Source organism: Plecotus auritus (assembly GCF_963455305.1).
Source record: "Plecotus auritus genome assembly, chromosome: 7".
In the NCBI taxonomy this organism is placed as follows: Eukaryota; Metazoa; Chordata; class Mammalia; order Chiroptera; family Vespertilionidae; genus Plecotus; species Plecotus auritus.
This window is the reverse complement of record NC_137774.1, coordinates 95,152,325-95,172,798: the sequence shown is the minus strand read 5'-3', so window position 1 is coordinate 95,172,798 and position 20,474 is coordinate 95,152,325.

Below are 20,474 nucleotides of genomic sequence, written 5' to 3'. Positions count from 1 at the left end.
CTATGTCCTAAACATTATACTATTGTTAATTCAGCTTAAAATTGCATTATCTTAAAAACTCATATTAAACATGGAGTCAACTAAAAAACAATAGCACTTTATTTTTTACAATATTTCTGTAAAATCGTGTCTTTCTATTGCTTTGAAGGTGAACTAATTTGTTCTTTTTCTATCTTTTTTCAGTTGGTCCCAAAGTATAGGGTCCTTTGACCACGTTTCCATAGTGTGCAAGCTTTACACTAGAGGACTGGAAGCAACATTATTATCATTTATATCTATATCTATATCTATATCTATATCTATATCTATATCTATCTTTATCTATATCTATATAAGCCAAGCGACCGGAATGATGGAATGACAGGAACAACTAAAACAACCAGTTGCTATGACATGCACTGCGGCGGCCAACTCTCACCCTGGCCGGCCCCACCCGCAATTGGCCCCCCTACCCTGATCGGGAGTGGGGCCTACCAGTCAACCTCCCATGGCCCCTCCCCCCAACCAGCCCAGCCCCCAATCAGCCCCCATCAGGGCAGGCTAGCCAGACCCCACCCGTGCATGAATTTGTGCACCGGGCCTCTAGTGTGGGTATAAATATCTATTTTAGAAGTTTTTCACAATTCATGGCCATTAGAGTGCTACAAAATGTTAGAAGTAAGTTTAAGGTGCTTAACTGACAGCCACAGTTATTACTAATTTCATTTGACTGATGTCAAAATTAATGACCATCAGCCAAAATGGTCATTAGTGTGTGTTAGAGAGATAAAAATAGTAAAATGGATGTTATGGTAGATAGAATAATGTACACACACACCCTATGTTCTACTTCCCAGAACCTGTGACTATGTTCCCTTAAATACCAAAGGGACTTTACCAATATAATTAAGTTAAAAATACTGAGATGGGAGGTTATCTTAGATTATCCAGGTGGACCCAATGAAATGCAGGAGCCCTTACAAAGAGAAAGGGGAAAGCAGGAGATAAACCAAAGCCAGAGTTATGAAGAGGAAAGCAGGGAGCTATGAAGAAGGTAGGCTGCTGGCTTTGAGGACAGAGGCAGGTGCCACAGGCCAAAGAAAGCAAGTGGCCTCCGGATGCTGGAAAAGGAAGCCAGCTTCCTTCTGAGCCTGCAGAGGGAATGCAGCTCTGCCGACACTGATGTTAGGATTTCTGACCTCCAGCTCTGTGGGATAGTAAGTGTGTGTCGTTTAAAGTCACAAAGTTTGTGGTACTTCGTTGCAACAGCTAAAAGTAATACAGATGCCAAGTTCAAGAAAAGGCAGAAGTTGAGGTAAAGACAGCGACTATGGCAGGTCAGTAGGAGCCTGCCCCATCCTGATGCTGAAATCCTCTCGGAAGTAGCTTTCATATGATAGAATCATGAAACTAACTGCTCTTTCAACAGGAAGGGATCAGCCTGAGCACATAGAGCAAGAGGTTCTAAATTTGAGAACATGGATCCCTTGGGAGATCTCTAACTGCTGCCCCCACAAATCATATGCATTTACCTGGGAAACATGTCCATAGCTTTCCTCAGTTTCTCAAAGTAAGCCCAGAACCTAAAATATTTAAGAACTGCTAAGTAGAGCAATGGTTTCTTGTGTGTGTGATTTTTGTTAAGTAATCTCTAAAATTGCCAATTATGGCTAAAATTGCCATCGTATGAGGATATGGAAGAGATGTTGCTTCAGTGACTGCCGATGAGTTCTTTCTGGCCTGCTCAGGGGGCCAAGGTGGGCACACGTCACAGATGGGAGATGCTCTCACATACTCCCATTCGTCAGGCATTGTGTTGGTAACCAGCAGACTTGTGGGTTTTTGATCAGGCACCTTGATAGCCATGTAACTTACTATGTTCTCACTTAATTCTCACAAGAACCCCTTAGGGGCCAGAGTCTCTTGAAAGCACATGATTAATCTGGAGTGATCTGAGATTTCAGTGCAGACTTGAATTTTCATTGATTCGAGGAAGCAGTGTGGTGGGGGAAGAAGGAATCGGGGCTTCTCAGATACCACACAAGGAAGAGGGTGCTTTGAGCAGCTACCTGTAGCAAGGCAGTGGTTGTCTGGCGGGGTTCTGGACCAGCAGCGGCAGCACCACCTGGGAATTGTTAGAAATGCAGTTCTCAGGCTCCACTCCAGACCTCCTGAAACAAACGCTGGAGGCAGGGCCCAGAAATCCCTGTTGTAACAAGCCCTCCAGGAGTTTCTAATGCCAAAGTTGGAGAATCACTGAGCTAAAGTACAAAATCCAATCGGCCTATAGAGCACTTCACATTGATTTTATATTCAAGAAATAATATTCAAAATATAAGTTAGTTTTCCAGGATTAAGAGGGAAGTAGGGTGGGGGAAAATGCTAATAGAATCCTTCCTGATCACTTGTGGCTGCAAATAACTTCTTTCTAGGGCACTGGAGCCACTGGGAAACAGTGAGAATGTTTACAGTCTGAGAGGTTCTTGAGCCTCTTAGGCATTTTTCCTGTGATTAGATTTTTATCATCAGGTCAAGAGTTCAGCCTTAGCTAATTTACTGTAGTCTGAACAGCTAAACTCATCACATCAAGCACATCAAGGTCAAATTAGATTAAAGCAAAATGCATTGGCTGCAGTGGCTTAGGGCAAACACCAATGGACATGGCAATCTGATTTAAAAAATTTTTAGCTCTCCTAATTTGACATGTTCACTCAACTCCAGCATGACCTTTCTTAGTTGTAATGTTCAACCAGGTGTGCCTAAATCTGGGATCACCGTATGACAAACACTAAACAGGAAATATTGCTGTGACAGCAGGCACAAACCCGGAAAATAAGGATGTGTGATCTCTATTTAAATCCCAAAGGCTATCGCAAGTAGACAAGATTACTAGGTACAATGAATTGCAGTGAATGCTTCAAAAACCCTTTTCTCAGCTCTTAGTTGGCATCATATTTTTAGGCATGTCTTCCTCTTTGACTTTTGCCATCTCAAATATTCATCTTATGCTGGCTGCTGGCACTTCCTTTGGTTGATGGGCAGGATGTCCTGGGTGTCTAAGGGTAGTCTTACTGGTGAGAAGACAGTCTTTGTGGAATACCAGCAACTCCCTTCCAGCCTGTAATCTTCGTTCGAACTCCGTCTTGTGTACAAGATTCTTTTAAAATCTTCTGGAGCCTGGCCAGTGTAGCTCAGTGGTTGAGCGTTGACCCATGAACCAGGAGGTCAGGGTTTAGTTCCTAGTCAGGGCACATGCCCAGGTTGCAGGCTCGATCCCCAGTAAGGGGCATGTATGTCAGCTAATCTAAGATCCTCTCTCTCCCTCTCCCTTCCTCTTTCTGAAATCAATTAAAGTGGTTTTTTTTTTAATTTTAGAAAAATGAAATAAAATAAAATCTTCTTGGTGGATTTGTTTGCAATTCCATTTCTTATTTGAGTCTTCATTATGTAGATGACTATTACAAATCATCTTATTTTTCTTAATTATAACATTTGTATTAAAATCAACTTCAACTAAGTTTTGAGATTGCAACTCATCAATATGTCTTGCATAGTTTAGGGTCTGATCATAAATCATCTGCACAGCTAAACTTCCAAAACATATTCCCATCAAATCTTCATTAAGCAACCTTTGCCTACCCTCATATGTTAAAAATGCCTTTCTATTTTATGGCCAACTACTTCCCATCAAGACTTCTCTTTCTCACTTGGTATTTCCTCCATCAACTATACATTTTTTCTCCTCTATCCTACCAGTCCTCTGCGTCTTTCTAGATCTCTAACTTAATTTCTTCTTGGGAGAAGGGGAACAACATAAAACAAACAAAGAAAAAAACCCTTTCCTCAACCTTGCATCCCATAAGAGCTATCACCTCATCTCACAATAGCCAAGATTCTTGAAAGTCTGCTATGCCCTTGTTATTTCCACTTCCTTTGCATCTTAACTCACTCAAATCTTATTTTGGATGCCATAATAATGTCTCTAAAATTCCTTAATCATCAACATAATGTTAAATCTAATGGCTTTTCAGTATTCTCTGTTTAGATTCACAGGCTTTATTTAAGATCTTTGAGACCTTATTTCTTCTTGAAACTTGCAAATCTCTTGACTTATCAGATATTATTTTCTCTGGGTTCTCTTCTGGCCTGCTCAGGAGGCCAAGGTGAGCACACGTCACAGATGGGAGATGCTCTCAATATTAATGATCTCAAAGTCCTTTGCCCTCTTTTCCAAGTCATTTCTTAAATATTGATGTACCTCGGGATTTTGACATACTGTATTTCTTCTGATCATAGTAAACTGCATCATTATCCATTCATTCTGAATCAGGTCAGAAGCTTTTGTCTGATTAGAAGCAGAAATTTCTCCTTAGCTTCTCACATGATAAGATCTTAAAATATATCTCTTCAATATCTCCCTGCATTGATTACCCTTTCCCTATGCCCTTCTCTACCTTGCTAATTCATATTCATTTTTCAACTGTCATCAGGGACTTGGTCTTTACCAGCAAATTTTTCCCTACTTCATAAGCAGTTTCTGAACAGAACTGCCTTAAGCAAAGTTTGAAGGATTAAAATAAAGTAACTGAGTCTGTCTCTTGACAACTGACTACACATTTTTCATCCACACTAAGAGCAATTGGGAGCTTTTGAGTTATTTAAGACTAACTCCCGTTTAAGTTCTGGTAGCTGTCTCTTAGAGCCTGTTAACTAGTCATGCCATCTGGCCTTGTTTTCATCATTAAGAATAACCAAGCATATGCCCTAACCGGTTTGGCTCAGTGGATAGAGCGTCGGCCTGCGGACTGAAGGGTCCCGGGTTCGATTCCGGTCAAGGGCATGTACCTGGGTTGCGGGCACATCCCCAGTAGGGGGCGTGCAGGAGGCAGCTGATCGATGTCTCTCTCTCATCGATGTTTCTAACTCTCTATCCCTCTCTCTTCCTCTCTGTAAAAAATCAATAAAATATATTTAAAAAAAAAAGAATAACCAAGCATAAACCTATGAAACTGAGATGGGAGAAACAGTCAACTGACAGCTATTCTAGCTTCAGAGAGCCGTAGTAGATCCTGGAAAATTGAAAGTGAAACTGGTCTTCTGTATATTAGCTTCATTTCTGTCTTCCTTTCAGCTTCATGGTCCTCCTATTATTCTGTATCTTCCAGGTTACAGATATGTGGAGTCCACTTGCTCCTTATCCCTAGATTATACCCATAATTATTATGTTTTTCCTTAGAATCAGCTAAACTAAAGGAAGTTGATGTTAAACATGCTTGCATAAAACATAAGCCCATTTGAATATTGATGGCATTGGGCATTGGGGCAATGTATATAATAAATACATTAATCCTTGACTTACAAATAAAAAATATAATATTAATGACTGAATTCGGATATTCACTGATGTTTAATATGATTTGTGTGCTGTTTTTATTAAAACCCTTATGTTTAGTAAGTTTAAAAAATAATAAAAGGGGAATTACTTTTACTAGTGGTAACAAATTTGTTGTTAAGACCCCCTCTTCCCATTGATAACAACTAGAAAATCTGCATAAATTATGTTATAAAATTATGTTATATTTGATCAGTATCCTAACAAGGCAGTAAAGAATTATTGAATGAGAAGACAGAAATGCAGAAAATTGAGTGCTAACAGAAATGCAGAGAAATGAGTATTTCTCTGGGGCTTGTTTGGCTCAGAGGTCTTTGGTCCGCCCAGAGGTGGTAGCCAGGAAGCTGAGCAACACTATGGAAAGAATTTTGAAGATAGGGGGACAAAAGTTACACTCCGGCGCCCACAAGTGGAGGGAACCCGTAGGAACCCACAATGCTTTAGGACTCTGAAAATTTCATTCCAGGAGTCAGGGTAAACCAGGAATAATCAGCTCCTGCAGAGACAGCAGGACAGCATGAAGGCCTCTGAGAGGTCCTGAAAAATCCCAGTCCTAGCACTTAGCACATTTACATTTAATGTAAGTTGAAACAATAGTATTTAAGTTAAAAACCTATAATTTTGATACTTGCTTTATATATATTCTGCCTATTTTTGTTCCTTTTTACTTTTGTAACTTCTTTAACCGTATTCTCATTTATTTGCCTCTAAACTTAAATTTTGTCTTGATTGAAATTTGAGTTTCTTGAATCTATGAATCAAAGTCTTTCATCAGTTTTGGGAAATTCTTAGCTGTCTCTCTCATATTGATGTTTCTCTCCCCCCCCCCCCCCCCCCCCCGCCTCTCCTCCCTCCCACTGTCTCTAAAAATCAATGGAAAAAAATATCCTCTGGTGAGGATTAACAGAAAAATGTTTTGTGACCTTGGGTACACTTAACTTCTCTATGTCAAAGTATCCTTTATTATATAAAGACACTTACATGGTAAAGGTTACACTTTGTTGTTGTTGTTGTTGTTGTTGTTATCAGTCCTCACCCAAGGATATTTTTTCCGTTGATTTTGTATTCATGTACAGGAATGTGTAAATACATAAATGGTTAAGACATTCCTCAGTTATTTTTTCCAATTTTATATTTATTGTTTTGCCATCCACATAAACTTAACCTCAGCAATAATATTTTATACAGCAAAAGAAATGTCTCCAGCATAGTTTGATTTTAATAATATATGGTCACCAATAACCAAGTAGCTTGTCAGACACTCTTAGGTGCTGCTTTCTTAATGTAAGAACATATAAACAATCACGTTTTTCTATTTTTCAATAATTTGTAATCATTACAATCTAGGTGAGTGCCAACATGAACACACACATGAATCACCAGATGATGTGGTTAAAACGCAGACTTGGACTCTGGAAAGTTCAGGACCCAAGTTCTGCATTTCTAACAAATTCCCAGATGCTACCCAGATCCTGTTTGACAGCAAGGGTGAGCGAGCCTCCTGGACAGACTTCCATTTATAAGTTCCCAGGCTTTGTTCTTTTCAGTTGCTTCTTCCCTTTGGTGTTTGGCATTCTGTACTTCTTCCAAGGTTATTTCACTACTACAGGCCTGGTGCACGAAATTCGTGCACAGGTAGGGTCCCTAGGCCTGGCTGGCAATCAGGGATGATTGTGGGCCTTCTGGCTGCTGGCCGGGGCCTTCCTTCATTCCACGCCGCCCTCTGGTGATTAGCGCACGTCATAGCAAGCGATCAAACTCCCAGTCTCTCGGTCAAACTCCCGAGGGGACGATTTGCATATTAGCCTTTTATATAGAGAGATTTTCTGATGTTATTCTTTTTGAAGTATAATCTATGTGTTATAAGTTACCTCTATACTCTTTCATTTATTATTTCGTTTTCAGCCAATTGTACCATCAGTCACAATAACAGTTGTGATAGGAAAGTCTTTAATTCTTATTTTTTTTAAATTCCCCTTTCTTTTCATAGCTCTGCCTTCTGTAAGACTCCCTTGAGACCAAACAAACCAGATGCAGAAGCACAGATCCTAGACTTTAGACCAAATGAGCTCAGGGGCTGCAGACCGCACTGGCAGAAAGAAAATGAGGTAGAAGTAGAAGAGCTGTGCATTTGTTACAGGAGTCCTGGAGTTTAATTTAGCCAGCTCACGGGGGGATTCTATTTTGCAGATCTAGAAACTGGCAGAAATGCCTGGGATCAGAGTAAACTATGTCAGATTCTAGTGCCTGTCTATATATGCTGCATAGGGTTTCAACTTCGTATTAATTTGGCAAAGTACTGAGTACTGGACGCTCCTCGGTTCTGTCTTTTCCAGGCATCACCCTAGGCCTAGTTTAGGCTGAATGAAATGACAAGAGGCCTCCTTTTCCTGCTCATTGGTAAGATTTGCAGGAAAAGCAGTTTTCAGCCTAGTTCTTACCTTCCTGAACTAATCTCCTACTGTGTCCAGCCTTATCATGGTTCCTGTTTCTGTTACACTAACATGGTGTTTACCAGATATTTCCAGTTCACTCCTTTCCAGGCATATCTATCGATGGGAGGTACATCATAGATGGCCACGGGATTTGCTGTGGACAACCAAGTGTGATCAGAAATGCATATCAGTTTGGGGAGGGAGCTCTGAGGTCACAGAAGCTTCTACCTCCTGAGTCACTGCATCAGGCAGAGCCCTCTCTGACCCATGCTGAACAGGTACTGTAAGCAAGAAAAATGGTGTTGGGTTAAGCCATTGTGAAGAGGGATTACTTATTATACAGCATAGCCCAGCATCTATTCTGATGAATGTAGACTTTAATTTGCTCAATCTCTGTCCTCCTAGTCTTTCTTACTCGTTCCTTCTTTTTCTCGCATCTCTCCCCTACTCCCCTCAAGCTCTAGTGCTTGCTTCAGTCTGAACCCCATCATTTGTGACGAGCGAGTGGTCTTTTTCTGAGTCCCTCAATTATCAACACATAAGTAGCTACCAATGTCTACTCTTAAGGTCAACCCTGGCAGATGCCATACTACTCAAATAGAATTCCTAATGACAATATAAATTATCTCTCTATCATCTGGAAATGACTCACATTAGCTAATGACTGGCCTTCCAACTACTGGCCATATGTTTTTGTTGTAAATACTATTAACTGATGGACTGCAGCCATTATCTAAATTAGCAGACATTTAAGCCTGGATGAGCAATACGAAAATCCTTGCAGTTGGCAGCATGCTTAGATTCTGTTGTCTTTAACTGCAGGGAAGGGGAACTCTAGGAGGTGCAATGGCTTATATTTCTCTGATCTGGGTGGAATATACATTTGTGCCGCAAATCTTTTTAGTGAACCGCATGTATTAAACACAATAAAAACAACTTGAAAATGATTATAATTTCCCACCAGAGTTATGAAATATTGATTTGATTTTTTTCTTTATTAAACAATATATCAAGCCACAAAATAGGCAATGACATTTGGGATGCTGATATTTTTTAATGAATTCAGTTTTGAGAATATACATATAAAACTCTGCAAGTCAACAAGTAACAGATAAACACAAATGGCAAAGAATTAAAATAAAAATTCTATGTTATGATAAGATGAAATATAAATGTACAAACAAAAATCTGAAAAATGTTTAACCTCCTAATTAACTCATGAAAGTGAAATTAAAACTACAGAGAGAGCCCTGGCTGGTGAGGCTCAGTGGCAGAGCATCAGCCCACACACTGAAGGCTCACAGGTTCAATTCCTGGTCAAGTGCATATAGCCGGGTTGCAGGTTCGTCCCCTGGCCCTGGTCGGGGCATGTGCAGGAAGTTCACCTTCCCTGCAGCTAAAGTCAACAAACCAATGTGTCTCTCTCACATCAATGTTTCTCTCTCTCTCTCTCTCTCTCTCCCCCATCTCCCACTCTCTCTAAAAACCAAAGAAAAGCATTGATACCATAGGATGTTCAGTCTAGAAAACACTTTCCTGGGATCTGGGGGTTGCAGAAGAAACATTAACTAGGCTGAGGCATTGAGGGTACAGGAATCTGGCAAGCTATTCTAGAAGAGTCTGTCTTAAAAATTAAAAAATTGTAAGATGTATCTAGCTTTTTGCTACTTACTGCCAACTCAAACACCTTTGATGGAATGGTTAAAAGTCCATTCATTCAGCAAATACCTCTACTGCACACAGTTTATAGAGCACACTTTTCTCACGTTGCTCTAAAAGCCATGCACTTACAGTGATTGTGTATGTATAAGGTGATAAAGTACATGATGGAACAAGGAGTTCTGCCAAAGATAAGAAAGTGGAGAAATTCCATAACCTAGGAGCAGTACTGCCTTTAAAAAGTGGAACCTCTTTTCATCTGACTTCTATCTTGGCACATTCCATCTGGGAAATTCTTCTATAGGATTTTTTTTTTTTTTTTTTTTTTTTTGCATTTACTTACAGTGGCAGCTAGTTTTTAAGGTCACAAATTTCCTGGGTTCAAATCCAGACACTGCCACTTAATAACTGTATGATCTTAGAGAAGTTGTATAACCTCTCTGCCTCAGTTTTTTCATTAATAAATGGGGAGAGTAACAATATTTATTTTCATAGCCATGTGATTTAGTTCTACTGTCAAATACGGTAGTTGGCTGGATAATGGCTCCCAAAGATACCTGGTCCTAATCCCTGGATCTTGTGAATGTTACCTTAAATGATAAAAAGTCTTTGCAGCCCTGACTGGTTTGGCTCAGTGGATAGAACGTCGGCCTGCGGACTGAAGGGTCCTTGGTTTGATTCCAGTCAAGGGCATGTACCTTGGTTGCAGGCACATCCCCAGTAGGGGGTGTGCAGGAGGCAGCTGATAGATATTTCTCTTTCACTCTCATTGATGTTTCTAACTCTCTATCCCTCTCCCTTCCTCTCTGTAAAAAATCAATAAAAAATATTTTTTTTAAAAAAAGTGTCTTTGCAGATGTGGTTAAGGATCTTGAGATGGGGAGATTATTCGGTTAGACCCTAAATGCAACCATATGCATCCATATGATAGGGAGGGAGAGGGTGATTTGACCACAAACAGACATAGAAAAAGGTGATACAAAGAGAGAGGCAGAGATTGGAATGATGCCGCCATAAGCCAAGGAATGCCAGTAGCTACCAGAAGCTTAAAGAGGCAAAGAGCACAGTCACCTCTAGAGTCTCCAGAGGAAGTATGTCCTGCTGACGTCCTTATTTCAGCACAGTGATACTGGTTTCAGATTTCTAGCCTCTAGAACTGTGAGAGAATAAACTATTATTTTAAGTCACCCAGTTTGTGGTAATTTGTTACAGCATGCACAGGAAAATAATACATACACTCAGACCTGTGCTTGTAAAATACTAAGTAGTATAAAAGTGTTTGTTATTAGTATTTTAGGAAAATGGCCAGAAGTTCACACTCTGAAATACTGAGAACTGGAAAACTCAAGAACCATTAACTGTATATTTTGGGGGAATTTGTGTCTAAGTACAGAAGGGGATTCCAGATAGAAGCTTATTCTGACAAGGGATGTGAATAAAAGAACATGCCAGGAGCAGTCCACCTTCCACCAACAGATCTTTTCATCAGATGCAACAGGGAGAAGGGACCCCTGTAGCCTCAGCAGCAGCCACACTCCAAAGCTTTCATTAAGAGACATCCCATTTAGATTCTGGGCAGCAAAGTCACCTGAAAGGGTGTGTGAGGTATTTGTCAAAGCCACGGAACAGTATCTGGAGCTAAAATCTGCTTCCCAAAGAATGATCAGAGACTCATGCAAGAGAAGGTGGTTTACTATAGCTATAAAGAGCCTGTGGAGTCAGGTACATTGACCCCCTACTGAGTCCTCTGCAGTTACAAGTTACAGGACCCCAAGCAGCCATTTTACCTCTCTGGGCCTCAGTTTTCTTGGTAAACTGTGGGAGGGGGATGGGATGGCGAGGGGAGGAAGAAAATATTGCCTCATTGGAATATTGTTGAATCAAATTAAATGAAATATGTGAAGTGCTTAGTCTGAGACTTGATGAGCAGTACGTATTCAATGAATAATATCCAAAAAGGTGAGGCCAGCTGAAACCGGTTTGGCTCAGCGGATAGAGCGTCGGCCTGCGGACTGGAGGGTCCCAGGTTCGATTCCGGTCAAGGGCATGTACCTTGGTTGCAGGCAGATCCCCAGCGGGGGTTGTGCAGGAGGCGGCTGATCGATGTTTCTCTCTCATCGATGTTTCTAACTCTCTGTCCCTCTCCCTTCCTCTCTGTAAAATATCAATAAAATATATTTTTTAAAAAAACACAAAAAACAAAAAGGTGAGGCCAAAGCACTAATTTATTCAGAGACATGAAGGATGAAGTAGACAATTGATTTAAATAAAGCTAAAGAAAAGGAAAAAGTTTCTGTGCAAAACGCCGCATTAGGTTTTTTGTTTATTTGTTTTAGCCCCAAATATTTTCTTTACTCTGTAAATCTTAAAAGTCCAGTAGCACCATGTTGGAGGGTATCCTATTTGGAGGTTTTCCTGAAAAGAAAAGTAATAGGAGATAATGCAATTTTTTAATAAACTTAAATTGGAGGAAAATCCTGCCTATGAAAGTAGAGGCTGGCATCAAACAATATTAATTATAGAAATCCTCTTTTTGCCAAGTTTCAGCTCCAGAAAGGAGGTTATGAGAAATCATTTTAATTCTTCATAGCTAGATTTTAAAATTTAATGGAGATGAAAGAATTGATAGTACAAAGTGGTCACAGAGGATGCCTTGTAGAGCAGCCAGACATGTATTACCTGGATGGAGTAAGCACAAGCCCTCCCCATCTGCTTCAGTCATGATGCTCATGTGTTGACCAACATCCCAAAATTGTGAGTAGAGTAATGGAGTGGAAACCGGGGTAACTTAGCAAACTGCCTCCACTTAGCGAAGCCCGAGGTGGAATGTGAGTTTGGCTGACCCCGTGATAGTTTATAGCCCTCATTCTGCATGGGCCACCAGGAGCCATTTCCTTCTTCTTCCTTAGTACCCAATTCTAAGTGGGAAGGTGGGCCTGTGACCCACTTCTGGACAATGATGTGCCAGGAGAAGTTTGCTCAGGAGGGTTCTGGGAAAGTATTTTTTCTCTTCAATAATGACAAGAGTAGCAGAGAAAATGTCTCTCCCTTGTGCTTTCCTTGCTTCCAGCCTCTGAATACAGTTGTGTGATGCTTGCAATGATAGGGCCTATCACGGGACCATGAGAGAAATGGTGAGAGAACTAGAAAGACACCAACCTTAAACTATGACATTGTTGAGTTACCAGCCCCACTTCAACCACTACGCTCCTCAACTTGTAGTTACATGCAAATGTAAACTGTCAGGCATTCTATTTCTAACAAGTAAAAGTATCTGTAATTGATGCAATATATACAACTAATTCAGATGGTCACTAATTTAAATTCAATGACCTTGGAGCACACTAAGATGTAACCATGGTCGGCCATCCGTATCTATGGGTTCCACATTCATGAATTCAAAGAACTGAGTCAAAAATATTTGAACAAATGTTAGTTGTTGCTAATTTCTACTATATAGTTAGGCCTACACTGATAGTTGCATAGGTACTGAACATTTTTTTCTTGTCATTATTCCCTAAACAATACAGTAAAACAACTATTTGCATAGCATTTACATTGTATATAGTATTACAAGTAATCTAGAGATGATTTGAAGTACATGAGAAGATGTGCTTAGGTTATATACATATATCACGCATTTTATATATGGGACTTTAGCTTCCAGGGATTTCGGTATCTGTTCAGGTCCTGAAATCAATCCCCATGGATACTGAAGGATGACTGTATATTATTACATCTTTGAGGAGGGAGTGGGAAATGACTTCAAATTACTCAAACAATTTTTTTAAATGTTAAAAAGAAAGACAAATCAAATTTAATCATTTATTGATTTGTTCACGTATTCATTTTTTTTCCTCACCAGAGGATATGCTTTTTATTGACTGTAGAGGGGAAAGGAGGGAGGGAGGGAGGAGGGGAAGAGAGACAGAGAAACATTGATGTGAGAGAAACATCGATTGGTTGCCTCCCATAAGCACCCAGACCAGTGATTGAACCAGCTGCCACCTTTCAGTGCACAGGATGATGCTCCGACCAAGTAAGCCACACGGCCAGGCCGGGGCTGTTCAAGTATTTTTGGAGTTTATATTCCTTGACAGGCACTGTGCTTTTGGGACTACTTTGATGGAGGAGGTGGACAGTCTCTGCCTTCGTGTAGCGTGTACACTTCATAAATAAACTTATGAAATAGATGAATACTGAATGGCAACATAAATTTTGGAGACAATGGCAGTTCTGGGTTTGGGAAAGAGTTTACAATTTTGCTTTTTCCTTTCTACAGTCCCTTTACTGAAAAATGAACCAGACTCAGCATTGGACAGAAACTTCTTAATGAGATCCATGGAAATTCTGAAATGTAAAATATAATAAATTATAAACGTCTTTCTATCTACAAAAGATGGTCATGGCAAGGTGAATGTAACTAAAATAGAAATGCAGCTCTTAAAGTATGTTTTTTGAAAAGAAAATAACTCAAGACAATTAGGACTACCATACCAGGCCCAAATTATGACTGCCTTATTTAGTTATATACATGGCAATATATAATAACATATACCAGGAATTAAAGATAATAGGCATTTAAACATAGTATGCAGTAACACCCAATAAAAAAGAAAAGAAAATTAGACAGCTTCCTCATTTTCTTATTTTAAAGTTATTAATCCACCTGTATGTTTACCCAAATTCTCTGCCTTTCATTCTCAACAGAACAAGTGTTCCTGATCCTACAAGAAGACCTAACCCCCTTCTGTGCTCTGATTCCATCCTTTTCAAAGTCTGTACTTCTTCAATTATCCTCTCTCCACTGTACCATAAATCTGTCCCTTTCTTCCGGTTAATTCTCAACAGTGTAGAACAATAATCTAACATTTCTGGCATTTTCTATTTTTAAAGAAACTCTTCTAAATCCTGTCCCTCTTTATCTAAGGACTTAACTGACTCATTTCCACTACCAATTTTCTCTTTGATCTCAAGAAAACTACACTTTTATCCCATCTATTCCACTGGAACTGCCCTTGTCAAAGTCACCAAGAGCCTTTATGTCACCATATTCTCTAGGCTCATTCTCACCATGCTTGATTCTCAGCATTATTTGACATAGCTGGCCATTTTTTCTTTCTATGAGGTTGATATATGATACTTCTGTGACAGGCAATTTCATTTGGCTCAATATAATAGTGATACTTCTTTTTGTTAACACCCAAGGGGCCTATTAGGACAGGGCTGAGGGGAAACCAATGCTGTTTGCTCCACCCTGAGACTCTGCCCCATCCAAGCTGAGCACAGAGGCTTTTGCAAGTCTTGTCTCATAAAGGTGTCTCCAGCACAGAAGTTCTCCCAGCATTGACACAGCTGATCCTCACAGCCAATTGGCCTGGAGGTCAATTCCTCCCAGGAGGTCAATTCCAGTGTGCAGGTTTTATTCCTGTCTCAGTATCTATTCCTTATCAATTTCATTCCTACCTTCATCACCTTTGCTAAACTCTTTGTCATAAGCCCTATTTTTCCAGTCAAGCTATGGTCCCCTCCAGGTGTTCTAATTTGTTCCCATGGTTTAAATACCTTCTTGGTGCTGATGTCTCTTATATTTATTTCATGAGTTTCCTCTCCTATGAGGTCCAGATACATATATGCAACTACCTACTCACCACCTACTTTTGGTACCTAATAAGCATCTCAAACTTCACATGGCCAAAATGGAATTCTTGGTTTTCATCCCCGACATGTTATTCTCCTCGTCTTCTTCATCACAGTCATGGCACCACGGCCTGGCCAGATACTCAAGCACAAAGACTTTTCCTACCTCCCACATCTGATCTATAAAAAGTCCTCTTGCTTTTACCTCCAAAATAATAGCACATTCATCCGCTCATTCCATTTACAGGTACCAATAGCTTAGAACTGGGTTTTTCAACATTGGCTCTATTGCAGTTTGGGGCTGAATCATTCATTCTTCATTGTGGGGGGCTGTCCTATGCATTGTTGGGTGCTTGCACCACTCTAGGCCTCTACCTATTAGGTGCCAGGAGCATCCCAGTTCCCAATTGTGACATCTAAAAATGTCTTCAGGCATTGCCAAATAGGCCCCAGGGCAAAGTCACCCCTGGCTGAGAACTACTGTTCCAGAGCAATCTGCCACCACCTCTTACCTGGGGAAGAGCCAACCAAGCAGGTCTCCTTGCTTCTCCTTTTGTTTTTTTCCTTGCTGCTACTTTTGACCTCCTGCATTCAATTCTCCACAAACTAGTAAGAAGGGTGTTTTTAAATCATAAATAAGTTCATGTTATTTCACTGGTTAAAACATTTTACTAGGAACAAAACCAAATTCTTTGGGTGGTTATAGCCATTGCTCACATCTCTGATTTCATCTCATACAATTCACTATGTTCCAACCCACCATTCCTCAAATGTACTAGGCTTGTTACCTTCGAGGGGCCTTTGGAATTGTTCTTCCCTGTCTGGAGTACTTCTCTTACCAACTAAGATCACAGCTTAACTGTTTTCTCCTAAGAAAGTAGCTCACTGACAATTTATTTTAAAGATCCTGCATCCTACCATTCCCAGCTGTGTTCTAGGACTTTCCTTTTTCTTAGCCTTTTCACCAAGTAGGGTTATCTCATTCATTTATTTGTTTGCATGTTTATTGTCTACATATCCACAGTAGACAGTAAGCTCCATAAGAGCAAGGAGCTCTTGCTCTGGCCAGTTTCCCAGTGGTTAGAGCATCGGCTCACAGACTGAAGGGTCTCAGGTTCAATTTCCAGTCAAGGGTGCATATCTTGGTTTCAGGTTCTATTCCTGGTGCCTGGTCAGGTTCGTGTGGGAGGTAACCAGTCAATGTGTCTCTCTCACATCGATGTTTCTCTCTCTCTCCCCCTCTTTCCTCCCTTTCACTCTCTCTCTCTAAAGATCAATGGAAAGAGGGAGAAACCAAGATGGTGGCATAGGTAAACACCTAAACTGCTGCCTCACACAACAATTTCAAAACTACAACTAAAAGACAAAATGGACATCATCCAGAACCACAGGAAGGCTGGCTGAGTGGAATTTCTACAACTAGAAGGAAAGAGAAAAGCACACTGAGACTCAGAGGAGCTGCAGGAGGCAGAGTTACTGAGACGCGCACATGGAGAAAACTGGCAACTGAGTGCACGGCTGGCTTTCTCAAGCGGGAGGGAGACAAAAGCTCCCGACTGCGCTGAACTCCAGTTCCGGGCAAGACTCTGGGGACCCAGACTCATACGGGGTGAAACTGGACTGTCAGGAAAGAAAAAAGCACACTGAGACTCAGAGGAACTGCGGAAGGCAGAGGTATCAAGGCATGCGTGGGGAGAGGGCAAGCAACTGAGTACATGGCTGGCTTTCTCAAGCGGGAGGGAAACAAAAGCTCCCGACTGCACTGAACTCCAGTTCCAGGTGAGACTCTGGGGACCCAGACCCATTCAGGGAGAAACTGGACTGTCTGGCAGCGGGCAAAACTCAAGGGTGGCTTTCTCTCAGAGGTGCTTGCAGCGATTACCATGGGACACTGAGACACACAGGGGCCTATTAGGACAGGGCTGAGGGGAAACCAATGCTGTTTGCTCCACCCTGAGACTCTACCCCATCCAAGCTGAGCACAGTGGATTTTGCAAGTCTTGTCTCATAAAGGTGTCTCCAGCACAGAAGTTCTCCCAGCATTGACACAGCTGATCCTCACAGCCAACTGGCCTGGAGGTCAATTCCTCCCAGTGATACCAACAACAATCAAGGCTTAACTACAACAAGACTGTGCACACAGCCCACAAAGGGGTGCACCAAGAGTGTCCACCTCAGGTAACTGGGGAGGCTGAGCCACTGGGCCTTATAGGACACCTAGCACACAAAGCCACTCTATCAACTCAGGGAAGCAGCCAAAATGCGGAAACAAAGAAACAGATCACAAATGAAAGAAATGGAAGAAAGCAAAGGACTGGATATAGAGTTCAAAACCACGGTTATAAGATTTTTCAAGAATTTTCTAGAAAAGGCCAATAAATTTAGCGAGACCCTCGAGGATATGAAAAAGGACCAACTAGAAATTAAGCATACACTGACTAAAATAAAAAATATTATACAGAGACCTAACAGCAGACTAGAGGAACACAAGAATCAAGTCAAAGATTTGAAATACAAAGAAGCAAAAAACACTCAGCTGGAAAAGCAAAAAGAAAAAAGAATCCAAAAATTTGAAGATAGTGGAAGGAGCCTCTGGGACAACCTCGAGCATACCAACATCCGAATTATGGGGGTGCCAGAAGAAGAGAGAGAGCAACATACTGAAAACCTATTTGAAGAAATAATGACAGAAAACTTCCCCCACCTGGTGAAAGAAATAGACTTACAAGTCCAGGAAGCACACAGAACACCAAACAAAAGGAATCCAAAGAGGACCACACCAAGACACATCATAAATAAAATGCCAATAGCAAAAGACAAAGAGAGAATATTAAAAGCAGCAAGAGAAAAACAGTTAGTTACCTACAAGGGAGCACCCATACGTTTGTCAGCTGATTTCTCAACAGAAACTATGCAGGCCAGACGGGAATGGCAAGAAATATTCAAAGTGATGAATAGCAAGAACCTACAACCAAGATTACTCTACCCAGCAAAGCTATCATTCAGAACTGAAGGGCAGATAAAGAGCTTCACAGATAAGAAAAAGCTAAAGGAGTTCATCACAACCAAACCAGTATTATATGAAATGCTGAAAGGTATTCTTTATGAAGAGGAAGAAGATGAAAAAGGTAAAGATAAAAATTATGAACAACAAATACATATCTATCAACAAGTGAATCTAAAAATCAAGTGAATAAAAAAATCTGATGAACAGAATAAACTGGTGAATATAATAGAATCAGGGGCATAGAAAGGGAGTGGACTGACAATTCTCAGGGGCAAAGAGTGTGGGGGGTGCAGGAAGAAACTGGACAAAAATCGTACACCTATGGATGAGGACAGTGTGGGGAGGGGTAGGGCAGAGAGTGGGGTGGGAACTGGGTGGAGGGGAGCTATGGGGGAAAAAAGAGGAACAATTATAATAATCTGAACAATAAAGATTTATTAAATTTTAAAAAAAGATCAATGGAAAAAATATCCTCGGGTGAGGATTTAAAAAAGAAAAGAGCAAGAAACTCTGTAAGAGCATTATCTTTCTTGTTCACCACAGAACTCTTAGTGTATATTATTCATTGAGCAAATGACTAGATGAAAAATTCAAACAATTCAATTTTATATTAATGTGAGTTTGAATCACATTTGGGTGACAGTCACAGTTGGATATGCCAGCAATCAACTATAAGATCTTTGGTGATGTTATATTAAAATAATAAATCTTAGCAATCATTTTCTGTTATATGTCTCTATTAGATAATCTTCCAGTTCTAAAATTTATCTGGCAGCTCCTCAAATCATTTAATTGTACCACATTCCATCTATGTATAAAAGAACATTTTGACACCTTCTTTTCTTTTGCAGAAAATGGTCAGAATTCCCCATGGTGAAGAGTATAAGTTATTTTGATAAGTGATTTTCTTTGCTTTCCTTATCACAAAGTTTCCAGAAAACATAAATGGAGTAAAAAAGTGTTGTGTGGAGCCTGCCGATAAATCCAGTAATCCTCTAATAATAGCTATCCCAGGATTAATCTACAATGTAGACGAAGGACTCACCGAAAAAATATTATCTTTGACTGAATATATCTTTGATTTTTCAGTACAGTAGGCTTAAAGATATATTCACTGTAACAACTCTTCACAAATAATTGTAGAGAGCCTACTATGTGCCAGGAAGTATTCTGGAGGTTGTGATAATTTCACTAATCATTTCTTCTGATGTTTAGACTATACTGAATTTTTTATTCCAAGTATTATACTTTTTCATTTTAAAACTTACATTTAACTTTTTGTCATTTTCACCTCTCTGCTGATATTCTCCACCTGTTCATTCTTATGACTACACCTTATGTTCTTAAATATATGTATAATAATTGCTCTAAAGTTCTTTCAATTCCAACATCTGGATTTTTTTTTTTTGAGGTCTTATTCTGAGTACTAGAGAATTTTGAACAGAAATGTGATACATTCTGAAATTATGTGTGGGGTTATTTTTAGTACTACTCTGATTGCCATGTGGTAAATGGATCTTATGGGTCTAAAAATCAAAGAATGGGCACCATTTATGAGGACAGTGTTATAGGCAGATGAGGGATGACTATGCTTTGGGCTTGGGTGGTAGGTAGCAGTCGTGTGGATGAGAGGGTTCTGACCATCGGCTCTTGTTAGTAGATTGGAAGGAACACTTTTATAATTAGCAACCCAGAATAGATACCTCTTGTAATCAGACATCTTACTAGCACAGATTTGCACAGCTGCATACAAAAGACCTTGCAATGGAGTGATATCTGCAAAAATATCATTTTGGGTCTGATGGGTTCAGACAAGTTTTAAATTGGAATCTCTCCAAGTTGATGAGAAGTCAGAAAACAGAACATTTTCAGTAGCTTGGGTACAAATGAGCCAAAAGCCAAATGATGGCCATAGCATTACTTTAAAGCAGTGGCTCTCAACTGGGGACAAATTTGCCCCTGGGGGATATTTGTCATTATCTGGAAACATTTTTGACAGTCAACACTAGAGAGGAGCGGGGTGCTACAGGCATCTAGTGGATACAGGCCAGGAATGCTGCAAAACATCCTAAAACACATAATACAGGTCCCCAGGAAAAAGTAGTATCCATTCCAAATGTCAGCGACGCCTGTTGAGAAGCCCAGCCTTAAAAAGTTATCACTTTACCATAAAGAACAAAAAGCCCCTAATACCTAAAATCTAATTTTATGTTTAGACTCATGAGCCTGTCTTCCCATGGCCTGGAAACTTTGGTGTTAAGGAAACTTTGTTCATAGTGTATGCTTTTCTAATTCTAGTAAGTTATAGAGTGCCTTGCAGCGTTAATAAGACAGAGAATGATTTTATTTGAAGGTGATCGCT